Here is a 16255-nt window from a genome sequence, read left to right as displayed (position 1 = left end):
GCCCTGTGTACTTTCTTCTGCATTTTGAATTCCAATTTGGGTTCTTGTCTATGGGTGCATGAGAGAAAAGAGAAAACATACAAGGTTATTGTATTCCACCTATGAAATTAACCCCCAGTTGGGATCCATATTTCTACACAAGGTTTTTAGTAGAAGCATTTAAAGAATGAAAGATCAAAAGACAATCAGATGATCATAGGACAAAGCATACTTTAATCTCTTCCTCTGCTGTTCAGGGGAAGTCCATAATTGAGATACACATGCCAGTCCCATGGGGAGGAAGTGGATCAACACTGTATTTTTTTTGTAACTTCTGACTCCGTTTACAAAGGAAAAGTTCTAATCTACCACAGAAGAAAAATATTCAGATCAAATATTCTGGGAAATGCCATGATAATCATAATATTTCAAGTTAAAGCTCCTTTGTTTCCTTTTGCAAAACTGTTTTATATACGCTTTGAAGAGAGAACTAGCAAAACCAGCTTATATTTGCATTCTTTATGGAAACCCATTTTCATCAGTCCAGATTTCCTCCACTTCTCATTTTGCAGCAAGCCTAACATTTCCTTTAATTCTGTTGCATGGCATAGAATTCATTGGTTCACATGTTACAAGTGGTAATGTCAAATCACATACAGCTGAAAGAGAAGTCGTTCACTATGTTTCCCACTTACGCATGCTGTGACCAGGAAACAGTAAATTTGAACTACCCATGACAAATCCTAACAAGGATCAACAAGGGTTAAGGGAGATGGCATGTCCAAATCATTTTGGCAGAAGTATACAGTCCTAGAAAAAGATGTCTCATTCTCTAGCGACCTAAAAGAGTCCCCTTTTCCTCCCAAGGTATGCCTTCAAGAAAAATCTGCTGCATGATCTCAGAAACAACTTGCTTTTAAATTATATCAACTTAAGACACCAAAGTCTCTTCATCTCTGAAATCACCAAGTAGGAATCAAAAAATCTTGCTGTCTTTTGAAGTTGTTGTCAGTCTTTTTTTTTTTTTTAAACCAAGACTTATCAATGGATGCTGTTCTTTTCCACTCTGCTAATCAAAGAGATCCTCAGTTTCAAACCTAATGAAATTTGAAAAGTCTAGCAGAATAGCAATAGATATTCTTCAAATCACAGTCTATCTGCTCTGCTGACTGGAAAGTGCATGAAGAATACTTTCTGCATTGCCAGTTTCTGGCAGAGTGCATCTGTGCTGACTCTTAATGAATCCAGCCTTGACATCTAAGAAGAGGTACTACCTGTCTGTCGTGGTTTAGCCCCAGCCGGCAGCCAAGCACCACGCAGCCGCTCGCTCGCTTCCCTCCCCCCCCCCGGTGGGATGGGGGAGAGAATCGAAAGAGCAAAAGTAAGAAAACTCGTGGGTTGAGATAATAACAGTTTAATAATTGGAACAAAATAATAGTAGTAATAATAATGAATTATAATGAGAGGGGGAAAAAAAAACGAGAGAGAGAGAGGAACAAAACCCAAGGGAGGGAAAAAAAGGGAAAAAATATATATATAAAAAAAAAATACAACTGCTCACCACCCGCCGACCGACGCCCAGCCAGTCCCCAAGCAGTGATCGCTACCCCCCGGCCAACTCCCCCCAGTTTATATACTGGGCATGACATCATATGGTATGGAATAGCCCTTTGGTCAGTTTGGATCAACTATCCTGGCTGTGCCCCCTCCCATTTCTTGGGCACCTGGCAGAGCATGGGGAGCTGAAGGGGGGGAAAATCCTTGACCAATGTAAACACCGCTTAGCGACAGCCAAAACATCAGCGTGTTATCAATATTATTCTTATACTAAAATCCAAAGCACAGCACTATACCGGCTACTAGGAAGAAAATTAACTCTATCCCAGCCGAAACCAGGACACTGTCTTAAAATTCTTTACCTCATCTTCTGCAATTATTAGAAGAAAGTATCTGAAGGCAAAGGTGTCAGAGACCAGCACATAAAAAAACCCGAAGTACTTCAAGAGGCTTATTATAAGTAATTACAGGAAAACTGCCTTCTCAAGAATCCCAAAAATACTAATCTGATTTTAAAATGCAGCTCATCTTTAACAAAATAATCCTCCCAGGAAATTCTGAACACAGCAGAGTATAGAGGAAGCTGGTAAATGAAATGGAATGCAGCTTCAAGTATGGCTCTGCACTTTTTGAATTCAACGTCGAAATGAAGTACTGTGGAACTAGAAATGGCTATCCCAGAAAACTGCGATCACAGTATCTCACTTCCACTCTAACCAAGGTAAGTTTCTAAGCCTACATCCAAAGCCCCAAAAAAATCTATCTATCCTGTCTCCTACGGAAACTAACTCACCCACACAAAACATTTCTGCTCTTCCATTTTATCCAGTTGACACTGCATACTATAAACACAGGTAAGAAAGAATTACTTTTTCACACTGCCCTAAATACTAATCAAATTCTAGAAACTAACAACAGCAAGCGACATCATCACAATATTTAATATTAAACTGCCTGGAAGACATTCATTCATGCACAGATCTCAACCTCTCACTGATCTTAAGTGGATTTTTCCACCATTCTAGATAGCATCTTCAGCTTTGTCTAAAATCATTGCTTATTCCCGAAGAAAAAGGAAAAAGGGCATAAGGGCAAGTCTCTTGTCATTTGCTTGTATTTTACTATTTATCAGAATGTGGGGGAAGACAAAAACATTGCCCACTTGTTTAATGAAGTGATAGCAGGTTTAACTTCAGTGATTTCAGTGTTTATACTGCATATTTCACTACTCATATTGTATTTTCTATGACCAACATCTTGAAGTTTGGGGAAGGGGTGGGGGTGGAGGGGTGGGTGTTGTGTTGTTAAGATTTTTCTATTGGAGGAAAAAAACCCAATTGAAACACATTTGTAAGTGGAATCTGGAAGAAAAAAAACCATAGAAAAATAAAACCATTTAAAAAAACAAACCACCAAGACATTTGTGCTAGTATTTCTAGTTATACTAAAGTGCATTTCAGTTTCTACATCTCTAGTAAAAATGTATTACTGAAGTTGAGTTTTCAAGAGCAAAAAACAAGGTTTGGAAAAAGTCATAGACCCTTAATTCAGACTTGTCAAAATATTCAGAATCAGAACTTCACATTCACTGCTACCTAAAGCATTTACCTTTATAAAGGTATTCATGGAAGAAGCTGCATTTTTTGTAACTGACGATTTAGATTCACAAAACATGTCTCCCAGCAACATAAGAAAGGAAGGAACTTATTGCATTATGAAGATCCATGTAGGCACAGTCTAAAGACACAGAATGCAAAGAATAACTTCCAATTGGAGCAAATGCCCACCCTTAGCCTCAAAAAAATAAGTTCTTTTTTTGTTTTCCATAATACTTTCCAATTAAACTTCAGCACAATGCTTTATGATCTATATGAAGCAATTTCAGGATCTGAAAACATTAGGTATAATATTATAGACAAACAGCTAGAGAGGTCAAGGTACCCTCATCTCCATGCATAAGCAGAACTACCACAGTAACATTATAAAGCCTTCTGTGAAGAGTGCTTTCTTCTAACTGCTTCACATTGTTCTAGAAGCTCTTGTACTGCTGCCTTTAGAGGATCTCAAAAAAGTATCATATTAAATCTAATTAAGAACATATATAAATGCACTTCCCACAATATAGCATAAAGTCCCAAAATACGTAAAAAATGCCATAATATGCATCCATGAAGCCAGGCACAATCCAGTTCCTGGGATTCTTTTCCATCATTAAACAGCCTCTACAACACACTAGCGACAGGCTCATAGCCTACAGCACAGACTGACATCCCATCATAATTTCATTCAAGCCTATGAAATAGGGCTATTTGCTTTCAGTAGACATAGCTGAAAGTTTTCTAGCAACATGTAACAGTTGGAGGAAAAAGAAAAAAAAAAAAAAAGAAAAAAAATTAAAAAGGTAGCTCCAAAGCATCTGTTAAGCATGACTCCCGTTTCCTCTATACCACTGCTAACCCTAGAAGCAATTATTTTGAAGCCAAGAGCAGAAAATTCCTAGTGTTATCTCAGATCAGCAAGTTTTATAGGTTAATCATCAGGTGTCAAAAATTTGGTTTTCCCTTGTTCTTTGGTTTGGGGTGGGTTTTTTGGTTTTTTGCTTGGTTGGGTTTTTTTTAATCTTCCACTTTTTAAGACAGTTATTCAGAAAAAAAGGGGAATTATGAAACTAGCTATACGCAAACTCACACTGTATTTTTTTCTTTATATAGTTTTAGTAATTTATTCTCCTGGGTATTGACTACACCAGAGTTGTACTAGTCACAGCTATCACCAGCACAGCTGTCGGCAAATAAGTATAAGTGAAGGTTATCCCATTTTGGAACAAGGATACATTTTGTTATCAATCCAAACAGCTTCTGTGTCTCACTGAAGTAAGGGATTTCAGTAGCGCACTTACAGAGGACAGAAGGCCAACAACAGCTGTAATTAAGGCAAATCCACAGTATCTAAGTTCAGCTGAATGAGGACAATCCCAATTTTCTCTCTTCCCATATGAAAATTTTAAATTTTTAATGATATGTCATCACTCAAATTTTTTTTTTTTACCATCTCTAGATATATTTTTTCCAAAAAGTAGCCTAAGCTGAATATTATATGCAAGTAAGAGCTCACCTCTATTAATACAAACTTTTTGTACTCATATACTATCCTTTATATAGCCCTCTTTTTCCTCTCATCTGCGGAGTTTTGAGCAGTAGTTTCAACCAAGCCCTCCACTACCACATTCAAGTTTTACCTTGAAGCACAACATAAAAATCAACACAGATTTTTGCAATATATTTTCCTGGTGTCTCTCATCATAGCAGCAATGCAATGGAAACCACATGTTACACATGAAAATTCAGACCCAAGTCATCAAAATAAATGCTCATCCTCACAAAAAGTATTACATTTTTGATGTAAAGAGAAAACATCATGTGTATGACTAGGTGCTGAATTAGAAACCAAGGCAAAAAGGAGATTTCCAGCAAAGTTGGAGATGGCAGGCAAGTAGAAAAATACTCCACATGAATCCTAACCACCTACTTCAATGCATTAAAAAGACTGCTCAGGTAAAACGTTCTCCTCTATCCAAATACTCATGCTTTAGGAGGAAAAAAAAAAAAAAATCAAAATCAAAAACTCCTTAATAAGTGTAGTAGCAATTTGTCTCCTAACCTTTGAGTAGCAAGATCATGAAGTTTGGATTGAGTACAGTCCAGTTCAGCCATGCACTCAAATAAAACACAAAACCAAAAAAAAAACAACCACTGAGAGAAAATAGATCTGTGATTCCAAATAAGTATTTCTGCTTCAAAGTTTATCCAGCGTTATCAGAATTTTCATGCTTGACAAATGTGAGATTTTTCCCAGCAGCCAAAAAGTTGTACTAAAAACAAAGGCAACAAGAAAGAATTTTACCATATCACAGCCACACAAAGCAGTGACAGTGCCACCAAAGAATTCAGCATAGATGTGAATATAGTTTCAAGCAACCCACAAGTCAAGTAACAAGCATCAGAAGATTAAAGGTGAGTCTCCAAACTAGCAGTAACACAATTCCATAAAATACATCTATTTTCTTAGAATCTACTCTTTATAACAGGTTCACCTCAAGAACAGGTTACAAGACCCTCTTCCATTTAAATACCTCATCAGTATCACAGCTGCTGTCAGAACAGCATAAAGGTTGAAATCCTTGACAGTTCTTGTCCTCTTCCCAGCCCAACCTTTGCTCTTACTCACTGCCTCTTCTAACCTCTTCACTAGCTACCTGCTACCAGGTAAACTCTGTATCAGTCTGGAAATTATGTACTACTTCTCACTTAACGATTCTCCTTGAAAGACAAATGAAGAGATTACAATATTAAAAGGGGACTGGTTAGTTTAAAAAAAAAAAAAAAAAAAAAAAACCAAACAAACAAACCAAAACCAACAAACTCTTGATTTCCAAAGTTTGTGCAACAGTTTTCTTGATGAAATTTGTATACTTCTTTTTTTCCCCACACGCTAACACCCGTCCCTTCCCCCAAACTTGTAAGCAATCAGAGAGTCTTCCATTTCCTTCGTTTCATTTTAATCTCATTTGACTGGCAACTTGAGGAGAAAGGAGAATAGGCTTTCTCAATGCTCTGTTAGGGTTCTCTTTACTCTTACCAATAAGGGGAGCTTTGCTATAGTCTGCCCGGTTTCTTTCTTTGCCCTAAAGAAAGAAAAGTTTAAGTTGTTACCTTCATTCAAAAACCCTGTAACAGGCTTCTCAGCATCTGTAAAGTTAGCCTAATGAAACTGAGGAAGTATCAAACTAATTTTTAATGATAAATTTTAAAAATAACATAAAGAACATTATAGGTAACGTACCAACGTCTGATTTTTAAACCATTGTTTTCCTCCACTATTGTTCACAAAGGACTCTCAACAAAACAGCATTATAGAAGGACATGCATGACGTAAAAATCACAGCTAATTTTTCCTGCCTTCACACACATACAAACTTCTCCACCCAGATACATTACGTGTCATTACAGACTGTACAAAATCTTCAGAGCAGTGGCATTTTCTTGGTAACAGTCTGTTAAATTCCATTTGGAAACATCAGCCCAATTCTGGGAAAGTAACTAATTGTTCTGCAGTGTTTCTTAAAAAAAAAAAAAAAACAAAAACCAAAAACAACCCACCAAACACCCTACGACAATATTCAAACAGATCATTGGAAGAAAGCAACCTGGTTTGGGGAAGCTTGTTTGATCCTGGAATTTTTACAGGCACAGAGAAAAAGAGGAAAAGAGTCTGAAAGCATAATTAATACAAATCTCCATTAATCTCTATCTACATGCATTCCTAAACATTGATAGTAAAGTTTAGATGTAACAAACACTACAACAATGCCCAGGCCACCAGTACACTAAATGTGAAGTCCCCACAGTCTCTCTCATATTTACACTTCAAGGACAACATTTTGTGACCAAGTTGCAGTAACCTCACCTGACCATTTACAATATATACAGTCAAACCACATTTCTACAAGAATGTTAGTTTCTCAAATCTTGTCAATGAAGTTTGCATCCACCTACCACAGAGTCCAACAGTGCCAGTGAACTCTGACAAATCTGAGCAGCTATTCCGTAGTGCCAGAGCAGCGATGTTCCCAGATGACACTAAGCAGACTGGCACCAAGGGCCCACCTCGGCAGCGTGTTCCCAGCTGTCATCCTGCACAGAATGCTGCGAAGATGGATCAGCCTCAGCAGTTACACAGAGCTGGTTATGGAAGTTCAGACAGTCACAGAATTTGCATACCTGCCACTAAACGTGCTAGGCTCTCATTCCCATTGTCATGCCTAAAGTGACTTTGTAACATGAGACCAAGATAACATTTATCTAGTCAGGAGAAATGCCACAAACTTCCACAGCTATAGATGAGTCTTTTTTGTGGCTTTCTGATTTTTTGATCTTTGTCACATGCTACACCTCACCTTTGGACCTCAGGAGGTGCAAAGGAAAGGCTATTGCTACTAATAAAGTAGCAGCCATGCTACTTTGGACCAGAGTCATATGAAGTCACAGCCTAACGAGTGGTTACAGACTCTGGCAGAAGAAACACGCTGGCCAAGGAAAGCCCAATCTGGCTCATTCTAGAAACACAGTAGCTGGAAAAACAGCCCAGCACTGAGATTTATAGAAAACTACAAGAATAAACTCTTACTCATATGAAAAGGAGATCTGCAACTGTACAACACTTTCGCCACCAAAATAGTATATAAATTGTAAATCAGCCCATAATTCTTACAGATGTCATGAATGAAGTATGAATTTCTGCACTAAACATTTATATAGTAACTCAGCAAGAAATTTAAGTTCTAAAGCTCTTTTAAGCTCCCATCCTGAGTTTAGACACCAATTATGACTGCTCTGGTCACTGTCCATTCATATTCTTAGCTATAAAGCTGAACTCAGGGCAGGGAGTTTTGTACTTCCAGCCTCTCCTTTCTCTCCCAACACACCACCCAACCCCTTCTGATTCACAGAGAATTCAGGCGCCTCCAAGGTTTCATTCTTACTGAACAAGTGCACTCCACAGCTAAACAGCAGCATTATGACAGTTCTATACCCTTAAAATTCTGGCATTAAAAAACCATCCAAAGACATGGATAAGACATAGAAAAGATTGGGGTTTTAGCGCTTAAGATAACATAAAAAGAGGAACAGTCCCAGAACACTGTTCTTGAAAAAAATTCCTCATTATATTGGATAACCAAAGTGAAAACTTACTCCAAAAAAAAAATTTTAATACATATGAAGTACAAATAACTTTGTCAACTTTAATATACTACATAATTCAGGGAATTTATTACAATGAATTCCAATGAGTTACAAGCAATAAAAAAGGTAATCAAAACTTTTACTTTCCAACAGAATGCAGTTATTGTTGCATGCTACAACATGTAGAAATTACTTCTATTATCCTTTATATGTTAGGCAACAAAAAGTACCTTACCTCATTCTCCACTGTTGGGGCACAGAGGATTAAAAACAAAGGATTAGGCAGAAACTGCAAGTGTTTCGTATCAAGAAAGAAACAAACCACTGCATGAATAAACTTAATGGTTGTCCAGCACGCCACGCACACACCAAGGACACTTAATGAAAACTTATCCACATCCTTTTTTTGCAAGCAGTCAGATCTCCAAATAGGAAACTTGAAGGCAGCGGTTCATTAGCTCCTGCTCCAAAATGCAGATCTCAGCAACACAACACTGCAAAAGGAGCCACCATAGCTTGATTTTCCCTCCTAGTAATTCCCTCCTTGACAATTACTGCACTGCAGTCTTTCTGAGGGCTACGCAAAATTCAAACAGGGGAGGACTGAAAGAGCCCAGGAAAGAAACACAGTTACAGAAAAGTCCATTCAAATCATCTCATGTCTTACTAGTTGTGGGCTGAAAGGAATAAACTGCAGAGTTCGGTGGGATCTCTTAGGATTCTCTCTGTTGTTCCTCCTCTCATGTATCCTGCCTTTCTTGTCCTTCATTTTTCAGAAGATAATTTTGGGATTTTACTTTGTAAAGTAAAAAAAGATAAACAATTTTTTAAATTTTTAAGTTGTTTCTTATATTTAGTGACTTAATTGTTTATAAGTTATATTAAATCTACCTTTTATTCTCATACCCACTAATATTTTAAGGGGTAAAAAAACTAAAGAAAAAAAGAAGTCTTTTAAGGTTTGGGGTGTTGGGGGGGTTTCTGGGGCTGGGGTGGTGGTGGTGCTGGTGGGTTTTTTGCTTTTGCTGCTTAAATCAGAGAGTTTAGTCAATTAACTATTTTAACACTTGGATGCTTTCCTCATACAATTAAAACTGCCATGATTACACAGCAGCAGCATTTGTGAGACAAATGCCCAGCAGGGCATTCGTAATTATTTCCTGAGTGTTCCACAACAGCAGCTAAAGAATACATCCGAATATTAAAGAAGCTTTCACAGAAGGGTCGAGGTTGGAAGGGACATCTGGAGATCTTCTAGTCCAACCCCCCTGCTCAAGCAGGGTCAGCTAGAGCCAGCTGCCCAGAAAAGTGTCCCATCGGATTTTGAGTATCGGCACAAAGAGTGACTCTACTACCACTCTGGGCAACCTGTTGCAGTGTTTGAGCACCCCCACAGTCAGAAGTTTCTCTTGTGTTCAGATGGAATTTTATGTTTGGGTTTTTTTTTTTTTTTAATTTACATCCATTGCCTCTTTAGACACTAGAAGTCTAATTTATATTTGGGTTAGCTCCCCCCCTGCCCCATTTCTTCATTCTCCACAGCTGCATTTAAGAGCAAAGGGAACAACAATGAGCGCTCGGTGTCAACCAGCCAGTTGTTGGCTCATTTGCAACAATATGCTCATCACTGCTTTCCACCCCTCCTTCCCTCTGCATCCTACAGAGCAGGGCACAAGGCCAGATCTTTTAGCCCACAGCAGCCCAGCTGCCTACCATCAGCAACCTATTATTCCTTGAGACAGGTGTCCTCCTTGGGGGAGGATCCTGCCCAGTCTTTTCTGGGTTGACCTCACTGGAACATTAAGCATGGCTGAACACATGCTGACAGTGGCATGGAAAGCTCAGAAACCTCCAGCAGCTCTTCAGCACCTCCCTACCTCCTGCTGCAGCCCTCCAGGAGAAGGAGCAGTAGCCAGCATTCAGAGCATGTTATATGGGGATAAGCAGAAAGGAAACGGGAGAGTTTGGAGGTAGATGCATCCTTTTGGGTTTTGGCTCACAGGGTGAAAAGGTTGGTTGTTTTTAGTGGCATGTTTCAACAAGGTTTACATTGGCCTTTTAAAGAAAAGGTAACGGGCAACATAGGTACAGACTCGCAGATACAATCAACATACCTACTACCCGCTCCCCCACCCACAGATGGGAGAGATTAATTTCTCACAGCTGTGAACAAGTCCTTTGCTTATTCTTCACAGGGGCTCTTGAGTTTCCATGCACTAAAACAGCAGTTTTACAATTTTTTTTTCTTTTCTAACATGGCTTAGTTAAAATTGAAATTCCTGTAATGGACACCATGTACTCAGTTTAGGCTCCCAAACAAAGTTTTAGTTAGTTTCATTTTAAGCTTCTCTCCACTAAAAATAATTTATTTAACACTTAAAGGTCATCTTCAGTTTCAATTCTCTTCCCTGGTTTGTAGACCAAACATCATGTACCACATTTAAAAAAGATGATAATGCATTTGGAAAGGAGAAAGGCCTGTTGGCTTTGAAACAGGGGGGGTAATCGGAAGAGGTATCAGAGCCTTCCTGCATGACTTAAGAGCACTTCTGTACATTTCTACTCTCCTTCGTTGAGGAACAGATATAATGCCTCCTTTCTCTGATCTTACCTGGACACCTACCAAGTTCCCATCTCTTCACATACTTGTATATGAATTACCTTGTATAATAAGACTTCAGTCTTAAGCTGGGAACTGCCAAAAGTGAAAAAATAACTAGAAATAAGGAACACAAAAACATAATTATATCTTGGTAAAGTTGGGGGGAATGAGGACCAAAAATATCCCTTTCCCCTAAAATCAGAACATAAATGGTAAAATAAGATCTTTAAATATTTTTCAGTTTCCACAGTTAGTCTAAAACTAGCACCTTAATGACACTTTTTAACCTGTTTTGCTTCGGGACACTGAGAATTACTTGAAGACAGCCACAGGCAGCCTAGTTGCTTTCTGGCTGGGATTCACACACCGTCAAGGATGTACACAGCATTTCTTCAGGAAAAAAAACACCTAGCACTAAGGTAGAAGATGGGGCCAAGGAAGAAAAATCTTACAGAAAGATAGCAAGTCTGCTTCATAAATTGTTCAAGGTCCCGTGTTTTCTTGGTAGGAGGGTAAGACAGAAAGAGAAAAGGCCAAGATAGTATCCAATCATTCCAGCAGACTATTTCCTCCTCCTGCACCCTTCAGGTGCTATGTCTAGATCACAATCTAGAAAGGACTTGTTATACTGTTACATGAACCTACCAAAAGAAGTTATTGTGACAAGAACACGAACTTCTGTGTATAAACAGCATCATTAATTCACAGAATTCATTACTGACAAAAAGTTCTTAGTCATACTGCTTAACATATTGCCCAGTGTTATTGTAGCAAAAAGCTTATTTCTACCTCTCTTCCACACAAAATTTTGAAAGAGCCTCTCTACCTTCCAGCTTTATAAAGCTGCACCTGCTCTGAGGAACAGGCCACAGAGTAGTCCCAGAGCATCGCCTTCTGCTACTCTCCAAAGACACAAGCCCTATCACTCACCTGAAGGATTGAGGAATTTGCTATGTTCGTGTCAAGAAGTTGAAAGGAGCACATTTCACTTTTTTTATCCATTCCTAATTTACAGCTTAAACTGAAGGCAAACAGGACTACTAACTTTTTTGTAGAAGCATCATTTCTTTTCAAACTCCACAAAAAGTGGAGTGGAACAAGGAAGGCAAACACAGCCTCAAACACATTCAATGTACTGTTCTAAAAGATTCAGGATGTTTTCTCCTCTTGCAACTAAGGTATAATGTAGTTTCCCAAATTAGGCTGTGGCTGACTGAGGAAGCTGGCTACCACCTATGAATTCTAATCATATTTTTAAGCTATTTGGAAAAAAACCCAAAACAAAACAAAAACACATACACTAAAAAAATTTTTAAAAAAATCTTTCCCTCAGATATTTAACAAAATGGAGATAATAATTTGCTTACCTTCCTTGCAAATACAATAAAAGTGATAAAACAAACCAAAAATTTATAAATAAACAAGCCTCCATATATTCTCAAGCAACATAATTCCATCAGGCAAAAAGTGCAGAAGAACTTGCTAAACAGTCCATTCTGTGTGGAAGACACAGAACAAGAAAGAGCAAGGCTATAAGAGGGTTTACTTACAGAAATAAGAATGAAACTTGTTTGACTTTTGAGGTATCACCCTCATTCATAACTAAAGCGAGTCCAGGCACTGATGATGATTTGTAAAATTAATACCATCAACTTAAAGATGTGAAAACACAAAGGAGAACAAGGTACTTCACAGTTTCATGCAATGATACAAATACTACTTCTACCAAAAAAAAAAAAAAACCCACCTAAAAAAACAACCAACAAAAAACCCCAACTCGCACAACTGTCATAAGGTTTCTGAATGTACATATCACAAAAACACATACGACAGAAGAACTGTTGCAACCTACCTGTTTACATGAAAAAAATTCACAACACAAACCACAGTGACACACAAGACTGCAGTCTGTGCTTCCAATGGATTAATATATTGTCTCCCACTGCTGAGAGCTGGTCTTGATTCAGTTAAAGCCTAAGCACTCAGGCTTTCCTGCTGGGAAACAAACAAGTAAAGTCGGTTTCAAGCATGTCCTATTAAGTTACAGAAACAATTCTCGCAAGCCTGAGGGCAGAAAAGAGAAATAGTAGGTTAAGGTTGCACAAAACCATAACAAACTATAGCAAATCAAAAAGCTGCACTGAGATTTATTAGTTCACTAGAAAATTCATCGCAAAAGTCTATTTACTTCATGGAGGAAGTCACCACTGCCACCACTTAGTGAGTCAAGCTAATCTGCAAGAATGTTTTACATAATGGGAAAATTTTTATTGGCCAGAGGTTCACAGTGTTCTTAAATTTCCAGAAACTGCAGATGTAAAGATACTTCTGTTAACCTAAACCAAAACCAAGAAAAGAAACTACCCGAGATGCATGCTCCATTTCACAACACAGGTCTAATTTTACTAGCTACTGTACTTCAACCTATTCAGCATAGGAAAGATTTACACTCTGATATAAAAGGAAGGAAATATGAACATTGAAAACACAGGTAATTTTAATACTACCACCAAATGGTATTAAAACATATTGGCTAGCACATCGATGCCATTTCTAAACTGTGATACTGAGAACTGAAGTAGTTTTTTAAGCTACCAGTTTTATTCTTGTAGAAAATTAGTACTAGTGAAACAGTCGGAATGGATTTACAAGAAAGCACGATACCATCTTATTTCTTCCATTTTCGCTTTGTGAAATAAAAGCTAACAAGAGAGCCAAGAATCCCTACAGACAGTCAGTAATGAACTGAAAGGTGTTCTTTCCTTCTTTTAGCAACGAAAACGTGCTGCAACCCAACTAAAGTATAAAATCCAGTTCACTCAAACCAAGTAAAGTAGCTTGAATGAAGGAATCTTCCTCCGTTTTCAGAGGGCTGATAAAAGCTTAAGGATTATATTTAAAATCAAAGAGTCAATTCAAAACATTTCACAGCTCAAGTATTATTCCCCTTATTCTGCTAAAAATGATCAATTTGAAAATACAGACTGTTCAGATTATAGTTTAGTTGCTGCTTTTAAAATATTTTTAATGATACTTAAGAGTTAAGTCTATTTTTTTAATTATACAACTTTTTGAAAGTTGGAAATTGAATAAATATTTTGAATTAATGCTGTGGATCATAAATGCACAAGTATTGGGATTTGAGCTCTAAAACAGATTTTAAATTACAAAACTGATCATAAACTAAACCCTACTATGTGAAGTCTCAAAAGCGCAAAGACCACGTTCGTTTTAGTACTGAAGAAGTACAACTCTGTTACCATGACAGTGTAAGACAACTTTCCTAACAGGCCACAGAGCATTCGGGGGGGAGTGCTGAGGGGGGAGTTTAGAAGCCCAAATTCAGAGAGTTAAATTCATCACCTTTTGCCAACTCCTGGTGTTAGGGCTCCATAATGCAATATATGAACAACTGTTTCTGTGGTCCTTATTTTTTAATTTTACTTTTGGTGATGCCATTCCTTTATAAAGTGTTCTGTCCTACTGCAACATTCTTTCTACCCCACAGTACATTAAGACATCCTATCTCACTTTTCTTCTCATAAACAATTTACTTTACCTATGTATTTGCCAGCAAAAGCCACATTTGTGAGTAAGCAAGTTTTATCTTAGTTGATGATAACAGAAGAAAATGAAAAAGGCCTTCTGACTCCAATAACTATATGCTCTTTTTTAAATTGAAACCTAGTTAAAGGGGCTGTCTCCACTGCATGACAGAACCAACTTGCATCTATGTGGAAAAAAAAAAAAGCATGCAAAACAGAAAACAAAAAGCATGTTTCTTTCTGTTATCTGGTGATGCACTCATTCATTTGAAGGCCTAAATTCTACTCCTGGAGCATGCAGACCAAGACCAGCAATACAGCTGCATTGCCCGAGTAAAAAGCAACATGTCCCTGTTGTCATGACCAAAGCAATGTCTGGGAACCATCCTGAGGACCCAAAGGTGTCCACCAGTTCACACAGAAAGCAGACAGTAGCACAGCTTTTTAAGTTCCCCAGGACAGGTAAACACTTGTCCTCACCTGCAACTAGACTCTCTTGTCACTCTTGACAGCACTGTACTTACATGGACTTCATCACATTTATCCACATACTGAATACCAGTCCTCAGCCTCCATGAACTGGCAGGCTGCACTCCCTGTATGCCTTATCAAAAAACCACAGCCAGAACAATATTGGTTTTGTGGTCTGCCTTAGGTTTTCCACCTAAGGCAATTGCTACACTTCAAATCACAAGAGTGAGCACCGCTCTTCCTAGAGCATTAGACATCTGGAAATCACGCTGGAGCAAGCTTTATCTGCTATTTTGCAAGATGGCCCTACAGAGATCAGAACCCTTGGAGCTACTGTCATAAGCTAAGGTCACACCATGAAAACAATCTTCTCAATTCAGATAGGAATATAGTGCTATAAAGGTTTCAGTTGTTTTTGTCTAACAACGTATTTCCATGTGGTTCAGGGAGGGACCTCAGTACAGTAATCCAAAATACAAAATGCACAATGCAAGTTAAAAAAAAAAAAAACAAAAAAAAAACCAAAACACACCACACAACCAAAAAAAACCCAAAACCAAAAAACTATAGACCAGAGAGGCAGAGGCAAAGGATGGATTAAAAAAGAAATCCTTGCAGCAGCAACAAACAGCTGTGTTCTAGCCTATAGTTCAGCCCCTGATCTAGTCCTCTGGTGAATGGAAAAAAGGAGAGGATGAAGGCAGAGAGAACAACACTACACACCTGAAAGAGGACTCCTTTTCTGGAATGGAGACTTCTGTCCTTCTACAGTGCTCTGCTTGTGGACTTAAGAAGGTAAAGCCCCATGTATCACTGTTTAAGAACATGACAGAGTTCTCTACTGACAAGAAACATGTCTCTACTGACATAGAGAAGTCAGAGAAGTCAACAAGAGTTCTCTATTGACATAAAGTCTGACTTCCCAGACTTTATACCTCCAGTCCAACTATCCGCAAGTCTGAGTATGGACTGGAGACAACCCTGAAGCCCTTCTGTGTTTAGACAACCACCAGAAACAGTGAAGTTTGGACAAATTGCAGGCAACAGTATTACTGATTTAAAATGTGTAACGTGCCAAGATGTATTTCCACTATGCATTTCTGCCTCATTCAGTATCGGCAGTAGGTCAGTTTTATCAGTTACCGTAATCCTGAAGAGTCATCAGCCCAATATCAATTCTCATCCTGCCTGCCTACCAAAGTTAGTTAATTTGGACTAACTAGATCTGCCACAGTCATAGCAAAGCTGCGATACTGTCACAAAGAGGACTGACCACTCTGAGTATCTGCAGAAAGAATGACCCCGTCATGACTTAGTCTCATCCTAGTTATTGAAAACAGATTAATATCCTACATTAG

At 38.3% G+C, this 16255-nt stretch overlaps 1 protein-coding gene across 13 annotated transcripts in view; it reads right to left on the bottom strand.

The window, feature by feature from the left end:
• The window catches only part of TRAF3 (TNF receptor associated factor 3), a 72698-nt gene that overhangs the window by 43160 nt on the left and 13283 nt on the right, over positions 1 to 16255 (bottom strand). The window contains exon 3 of one of the 13 annotated variants that reach the window (XM_075503625.1): positions 12734 to 12876. The exons of 10 other annotated variants lie outside the window; for them this stretch is intronic. The gene's annotated coding sequence lies outside the window, so the exon portion shown is untranslated. Of the gene's footprint in view, positions 1 to 6174; positions 6221 to 10890; positions 10913 to 12733; positions 12877 to 16255 lie in introns of those variants that run through there. 2 more of the 13 variants (XM_075503628.1, XM_075503627.1) reach the window with 2 other exon arrangements.

This window comes from Mycteria americana, chromosome 5, assembly GCF_035582795.1.
Source record: "Mycteria americana isolate JAX WOST 10 ecotype Jacksonville Zoo and Gardens chromosome 5, USCA_MyAme_1.0, whole genome shotgun sequence".
NCBI lineage: Eukaryota > Metazoa > Chordata > Aves > Ciconiiformes > Ciconiidae > Mycteria > Mycteria americana.
The sequence above is the reverse complement of the archived record's forward strand: the minus strand, read 5'-3'. Positions and strand labels throughout refer to the sequence as shown.